General features: G+C 39.2%; 1 pseudogene; it reads left to right on the top strand.

The window, feature by feature from the left end:
• The first annotated feature begins 433 nt into the window (after positions 1 to 433).
• Positions 434 to 7,864, top strand: LOC110337229 (annotated as a pseudogene).
• Positions 7,865 to 8,314: the final 450 nt, after the last annotated feature.

Raw genomic sequence — 8,314 nt, 5'->3', positions numbered from 1 at the left:
AAGATGGCCTAATCAGCCATCATTGGGAAGAGAGGCCCCTTGGTCTTGCAAACTTTATATGACCCAGCACAAGGGAATGCCAGGGTCAAGAAGTGGGAGTGGGTGGGTAGGGGAACAGGGGCAGGGCGAGGGTATGGGGAACTTTCGGGATAGCATTTGAAATGTAAATATAGAAAATTAAAAAAAAAAACACTGCACAGACCTTCATTGGAGGCTTATACTAATTCTGAAGGACATGATATATGTTACACAGGCAGTTTTGGATTAGGGTAATTTGATAAAGAATTCCTCATTTTTTGTGATGTCTGAATAAATTAAAAGGTTAGATGCTTTATGAGTTGATTTTCTCACTGTTGTGGTAAAATAGCCTTATAAAAGCAATGCAAGGGATAACAGGTTTCTTTTCACTTGTGGTTTTTGGACATAGGACATCATGGCACGGAAATCACTGAGGCAGCTGCTCGTCAGTGTCCCCAACCAGAAAGAAGAAAATGATGAAAGTTTAGAATCTGCTAGCTTCCCCTTGTTTTGTAGTCCAGGACACAATCCTGGGGCCATGTCCTGTACATTGAATCCTTTACCTTAATTATATTAATCGAAATAAGCTCTTAAGCGTGTGCTCAGGGATAATGTAATCCAAATAATCCCTCACAGGCATGCATGGAGGCTTGTCTCATAAGTGATTCCAGGTTCTGTCAAGTTGACAATTAATATTAAGTATCAAAGTCCACCCTTTGTCAACTTGATATCCAAATATATCACTTTTAATCTAAAGTATTCCATTCTCTGTTATTTATCTTACAGTTTGAGTCTCAAATTAGATTTGGAGTTGGAATTTTAAAGTTTTTGAAACTATTAAAGATTATGAGGAATTTTAGTTTGAGTTGATATATTTTTCTATTATAATAGGTCACAATATTTCTACTCAAAGTTCAAAAGTCTTCATAGTCTTTAACTACTCAAATACTGTTTAAAATTCCAAGTCCAAATCTCATTTTAGAGTTGGAATGCAATCTCCTAACTGTGAATTTCTATGAAATAAAATTCACTCTACACTTCCAACACAAAATGGCACAGAGTAAATATTTCTACTCCAAAACAGAGGAGTAGAGGTATATCAAAGAATTATTAGACCAACCCAACAGGGCAAGTAACAAATCTTGAAGATTTTTATCTGGCCTATGATGGAATATTTTGGGCTTTTTTATTTTTTGAAGTTAGTAAGGTTTTGGCCCATAATTACAAATAAACTGTCATCTTCACTTTCTTCATACACTTTTAACTTTGGTTACACATTCTTTTTGGCCAACCTTTATTTTTTAACCTTCCTTTCCTTCTATTTCATGCTAAATGAGAGCATGTTTCAATAACCATGTCATATTCCTCTGTGAACCAAATTAGCTTACTGTATCTTCACTCAGATTCACTCAGGTTCTCAGGACATGGGTAGAATGCAGCCAAGTTCTTTTCCAGAATATAAAATATATGGTCTCTAGTCTGGCTCTGAAGAGCCTTTTGAAAACCTCACAAGCCAGGTGTCCACTGTATGTTTCTCTCAGAATTCTTGCCTTTCAATCTCCCACAAGAATGACCCATTTATCTCTACGTGCAGTATTTGAGAGCTCTTCAAGCCCAAAGTTACATAGCCTTTCATATTCCTCTCACAGAGGCCTGAAATACACTTGGTGAAGTTTGCCACAACCTGCCAATTTTATGCATCAAACATCTGTCTTTACTATGATAAAATATCCTGACAAAACAATTTAAGTGAGAATGAATAATGATTTATTTTGACTCACAAATCCAGAGCATACTTTTTTATGACAGGGACATTGTTGCAATAGTTGATCACACTGTCTGCAATCTTGAAGGAGAGTGGAGAGAATGTCTTACTCAGTGAAGTTCTTGCTTTTTGATGCAATTCAAGACCCCAGGCCAGGTAACAGTGCCACTGTTCATTATGGTGGTTAGTCATACATCAACAGGCTCATGGTGATTCTTCACATGTGTGTCCAGATGCTAACCTAGTCTTGTCTTTTCTTTTTCTTTCTTTCTTTTCTTTTCTTTTCTTTTCTTTTCTTTTCTTTTCTTTTCTTTTCTTTTCTTTCTTTCTTTTTTTTTTATTTGAAATTAGTCTAGTGGTTCCTCAGAAAATTGGACATAGTACTACCGGAAGATCCAGCAATACCTCTCCTGGGCATATACCCAGAAGATGTTCCAACTGGTAATAAGGACACATGCTCCACTCTGTTCATAGCAACCTTATTTATAATCACTAGAAGCTGGGAAGAACCCAGATTTCCCTCAACAGAGGAATGGATACAGAAACTGTGGTACACTTACACAATGTAGTACTACTCAGCTATTAAAAATGGCGAGGCTAACCTAGTCTTAAACAATGCCAGTATAGTTGAAGATTTCTCCTAGCTCAGTATATATTCTGTCACCTTAACATTCAGTTAATCATCGCAGACGTGTTTGTAGATGCAGGGTTTTTTCCTTGCAATAGGAATCCTACTTCAGGGGACCCAGGATGAGGTGATGGGGCAGCTGACCACTCACCACTCACAATAGTCTACTTCATTAAACTCTTAAGTCGCCAGTTCTATCTCTCTTCACAATGCTCAAGCCGTCCAACATTTCTTTCTCTCCAACTCTTATGAGGAAAATTTCTTAATTAATATTTACTATTCTTTGATGACTACAACTAGACAAATGACCAGTGGTATTGTTATGGTTTGTATATGCTCTGCTCAGGGAGTGGCACTATTAGAAGGTTTGGCCCAGTTGGAGTAGATGTGGCCCGGTTGGATCAGTTGTGTTACTCTGGGTAGAGACTTTTAATGCCTTTATTCTAGCTGCCTGAAATTCAGTCTTCCAATAGCAACCTTCAGATGAAAATGTAGAACTCTCACCTCTTCCTGCACCATGTCTGCCCAGAAGCTGCCATGCTCCCACCTTGATGATAATGGACTAAACCTCTGAACCTGTAATCCAGCCCACAATTAAATGTTGTCTTTTATAAGACTTGCCTTGGTCATGGTGTCTCTTCACAGCAGTAAAATCCTAAGAAGTTGGTACTAGGGACTGAGGTATTGCTGTGATAGACCTGACCATGCTTTTGTTTGGAAGAATGTGGATTTGGGGAATTTGGATTTGAAAAACAGTGGAATGTTGTAAGTAGAACTTAATGGACTATCCTAGTAGGAATATGGAAGACCTTGTTACTGAGTGTGACTCGAATTACACTGGCCTGGCCCAAGAGGTTTCAGTGGAGAATATCAATATGTGTCATAGAGACTGTTTTGTATTAACAGCCCTTCAGTGACTAGAATGAAAGCCAATGGCTTGGTTTGATTTACATTGCTGATTACATCCCTAGTTCCTTACACACAGGAAACAGTCAGTAAACCATGTGGGAAGGAAAGAACAAACTAACAGTGAGTGGGTTGGCCAAGATGAGCATGAGTGGGACTAGGATGTACCATAGACTGGGATACAGAAGGAACACCACCACTACTGTGCCTTTGCATGACTTGAGTCTTGGAACACTATCTAACAGTGACAAGAGAATAAAGAAGTGACAGACATATAGATACACTAAAGCTGAAATTGGGTGGTCTGGACTCTAATGGAGAAAATACAGTACCCTGGAAGGTTATACACATTGAACAGGGAGATGAGGTTATTGACACAGCTGAAAAGAGGGCTCAGTTATTATGTAGAGATAAACAAGGAAGAAAGGTTATTATGCAGCTGATCAAGGAGACATCTTAGTTAATCTCAGTAGGAGATCTCTGTAGGGAGAAATCTCAGGCTATATGCCTTCCACAGGAGGAAACTATGGTTGATAGTTTTACTCACTGCCAATATTTAAACTTGGACAATAGAAAAACTTTATCATCTCCCTGAACCTCATCTAAAAAAGGGATTAACACTACCATGGATCTGAGGCATTTGGGGTCCCTGATGTGACTATGCCCATATCAAATAATATACATTTACTCACCCCCTACACAGCAACTCCTCTTCTCATTTTTCAGTTCCTCGATGAGCACCAAAAATATATATGAACCATATATATATATATATATATATATATATATATATATATATATATATAGTTTGTCTGCGTGCATGTATAGATACCATGTCCATGTCTGGTGCCTGCAGAGGTCAGAAGAGAGCATTAACTCTCATAGAACTGGAGTCACTGACGATTATAAGCCACAATATAAGTGCTGGAAACCAAACTTTGGTCCTCTGGAAGTACAATCACTGCTCTTAACTGTAGAGCCATCTGTTCAGCCCTGGAGGAGCCATTTAAATATTATCATATACTTCCTTTATAGACAATGCCCTTGAGTGGTTACTGCTCTATTATCTTAAACAGTTCTGGAACCCAGTTCTAGTACTTTCTTTACAACTAGAACAATGCATATGCTCTTTGATTACAATGACGCTTTGTCTTAATGAGCTCAGTATAAATTTACAGTATAAACTGGAAAATATCATAAGATGAATATTCATTTCAATCATCTAATCTACAAAACACTGTGGTTCAGCAACAACACATAGTGGTACTCACTGTTTCTCTTCAGGGTTGCTGCAGCTGTCCACTACTGCCCAACATCTCAAGAGACAGAAGCTGCAAATGACTAGTCCAGTCAAATATTAAGATCAAAATCTGAATGGCATCCTCTTCTTAATATGTGTCTCTTTTGTAATGTAGAAAGTGGGAAATTTTCTAAGTGCAATCACCCTAAGCCATTCTAAAATTTTTCTTCTTTTTTTCATTAGATATTTTCTTTATTTACATTTCAAATATTATCCCCTTTCTTAGTTTACCCTCTGAAAATCCCCTATCCCCTCCCCTTGCTCCCCATAAGTACTGAGAAGCACCAAAAGAAAAGTGTGCATCTTTCCCAGTGTTAGTGAGGGTGTAAAGAAACCATTAAACTGGGCTGCTCCATGGACAGAAAGAAAGGTTTATTTGCAGCAATTCAAAACTGCCATGGCTATCTCTTGTGGGGGCAGAGAGAATAGAAAACTAGAGGTGAGGCTTTGCCAGTTTTAAAAGGACAGATTGTAGAGGACGGGAGGCTACAAGCCAGAACAGCCTGAAAGATAACATGAGGACTTTGCCATGTATTGTAAGTATGTGTTAATAGGCAGCTAAATGCTCCATTGCCAGAGGTAGTCAGCTGTAGGGGCAAAAAAGGGAGGTAGTGGCTCTTCCTGATGAACAGAAACCCACTCCAACCAGATTCTGAGGAATGCTAATTTTGGACTTTTGGTTTCTATCCACCAATTCTTCTTTTTACACATCAGAATCCAGCCTGTGTTGAGCCAGATTGTCATTTTCAACATTGTCAATGACACTGCCATTCTTGGACGCCAATTCAAAGCAGACATGAAGTTCACAATCATGTTGTAATTTAACTCAGGAATAATAACCTGTACACCAATTCAAGTCCTTAATCCAATTAGGACAGACAAATTAATAGTACAGTCAGGGGGAATTTATTCAATGTGGCCACATTGGAAAGAGGGACAAAGAGATGCAATGAACCTGTGAGTCTGTCTTTCTGTTCTGAAATGAGAAGAATGTTTAAATAAAGTGCCAAAAATATGCACATCTAAGCAGTTTCAATCAAGGTATGGTCCAACCCACCACTGACCCATCATTAACTGGGATTAATCTTATCTCCTACTATGGCCTGACTAGGTAGGACTGTGTGAATTATTTTTCCAAGAGACAGTTCCCCTTCTGGCTTACATCCTTTCCTTCCCCCAATATGAGGATCCTATAAGGAACTCTCCTTTCTTTGGAGATCTTTGTTTTAATGATCTGAAAGGCAGATTGAGAGACACAATTGCCTTTTTAGAATACTTTTGTTTCTTCCAGGCTAGTTACAACATCACTTCCTTATTAAGCACCACCACTAACTTGTTAAGCTCATCATTGCTGCCTTTTTCTCGGTTTGGGAAATGAGTGGATGGTTATGAAGCCCATACGAGTAGTGTCCTGGTCAGAAGATGTTTATTTTAAGCATGTAAATATTTTTCTACTACCCTCATTTTTATGATGACTTTATGTCTGTTGATATCACCATCTTCCACTTAATATGCATGAAAATTTTGTTCCGCGAGCTTGGCAAAGCATCAATGATATGCTACAGACTCATCATATCCAAGCCTCATTACCATGATAGAAACCTGATATTCAAATTTTAAAGGCTTTATTTTTAATATTTTACACACAATATATTCTGGTCATATTTTCCCCTCCCCCAATCCAGATTCTCTATACTTACCCAAATTCATGTTTTTTTTTCCTCAGTCTCTCGATTAAAAAAAATAAACAAACAAACAAAGGCCAAAAGAACATAAAATAAATAAGACAAAATTACGAAATCAGGGTCTCTAGACTCCTTGACCCTCCTAAGACCTGCAGGCATGCAGCTGCAGCCTGCGGTTCCAGGTGGGTAGCAGGAAAACTGTTACTTATCCCAAGTCAAAAATTGGGGATGTTATTCCAGATATCATTTTTAAAAGTCTGTGTCTAATCAGGAATAACATATTTACAGTGTGGCATATCTTAATTAATGCAATTTAAGCTTGTTGACAGCATACATTTAGTACATGTCTTAAGAATAGAAGACATGAATATGTGACATGTTAAGTATTTGGAAGATATTTATACAGCCAGTTTAAAGCATTAAATTCTTTGCCAAATTAAAAGGGGGTGGCAGATATTTACATAATTGATCAGACCTTCAAGATTTTGTATTTGGCGATCTATTGGACAAGAGTTCCTGGGATGAATGTAAAGGAAATCTAAAGCTTAGAAAGGAGAAAGGTTAAGACTAAAGATAGTGATACACATGAGCATAAATTACAGTAAACTGAAAAATATAGTGCAGAATTTAAATCTCCAGGCAGTATGTCAAGAAGCCCAATGCCCCAAAATTGGAGAGTGTTGGGGAGGTGGAGGATATGTCACAGGCACAGCTACAATCATGTTGATGGGAGATACATATACAAAAGGTTGAACATTTTGTTCTGTTAAGACTGAAAGAAATCCCCCTCCATTAGATGCCAATGTGCCCTACAATATGCCCAATGCAACTGCAGAGTGGGATCTGGATTATGTTGATCTGACATCTGACAATCTAGATGATGTGCCTGACAGGGGAACTGAATGCATTTCCAAGACTGTGTCATGCTTAGATTTTGCTGAAGGGACCCTGATATAGCTGTCTCATATAAGGAAATGCCAATGCCTGGCAAATACAGAAGTGGATGCTCACAGTCAACTATAGGATGGGCTTCCAATGGAGGAGCTAGAGAAAGAACCCAAGGTGCTGAAGGAGTCTGCAACCCTATAGGTGGAACAACAATATGAACTAACCAGTACCCCCAGAGCTCATGTCTCTAGCTGCATATGTAGCAGAAGATGGCCTAGTAGGCCATCATTGGGAAGAGAGGCCCCTAGGTCTTGCAAACTTTATATGCCCCAATACAGGGGAATGCCAGGGCCAAGAAGTGGGAGTGGGTGGGTGGGGAGCAGGACGGGGGGAGGGTATAGGGAACTTTTGGGATAGCATTTGAAATGTAATTAAAGAAAATATCTAATAAAAAAGTTGGGGAAAACAAGGAAAGAAATCCAAGAATCTTCATAGAATGCCTCACTCCTGACTTCTGAGGAAATTGGAGAGCAACTGAAAAGGTCATTCTGTCAGGATTAGATGTGTGCACACATACTGTAAATACAGTTCCAGAATTACAGAGGTATTTGGCTGTGGTTTTATTAGACGTTCTCCATTATTCTGTGCCAAAGACTTACAAGAAGTTACAGTGAATAGCACCAAGCACACTGCTCCTGGACTGCAAACATTGCAGAGTGAAACTTCAATACAGTGTAGAAATACTTTGTAGGAAATAACTTGGCGAGACACCCAAATGTGTGTCATGGGTCCCCTCAGCCCTTAGGCTGCCAGCAGGAAGAAAGAGACACCCAAGTGCCAATCCTCCAGTCCACCCCAGCAGGTGCCCCTATGATGAGTAAGTGTGTGATGGAGAAATGGGAAGGAGAGAGTACCCAGTGGAGAGATGAGAGAGAAAGTGACAACTAGAGGTTAGTGCATTGAGAAGAGAGGTAGAACTGGAGAGAGGACAGTGATGAGAAACAGGCAGATTATAAGGAGCCTGTGCACCCACTTGGGGTGATAGAAAGGTATGGCCCAGGCTGCTACCAAGGGCCATGTCTGGGACCTTGCTGCTACTGCATCCAGGTTCTATACCTGTGACC

This window comes from Mus pahari, chromosome 1 (assembly GCF_900095145.1).
Source record: "Mus pahari chromosome 1, PAHARI_EIJ_v1.1, whole genome shotgun sequence".
Lineage (NCBI taxonomy): Eukaryota > Metazoa > Chordata > Mammalia > Rodentia > Muridae > Mus > Mus pahari.
The sequence above is the reverse complement of the archived record's forward strand: the minus strand, read 5'-3'. Positions and strand labels throughout refer to the sequence as shown.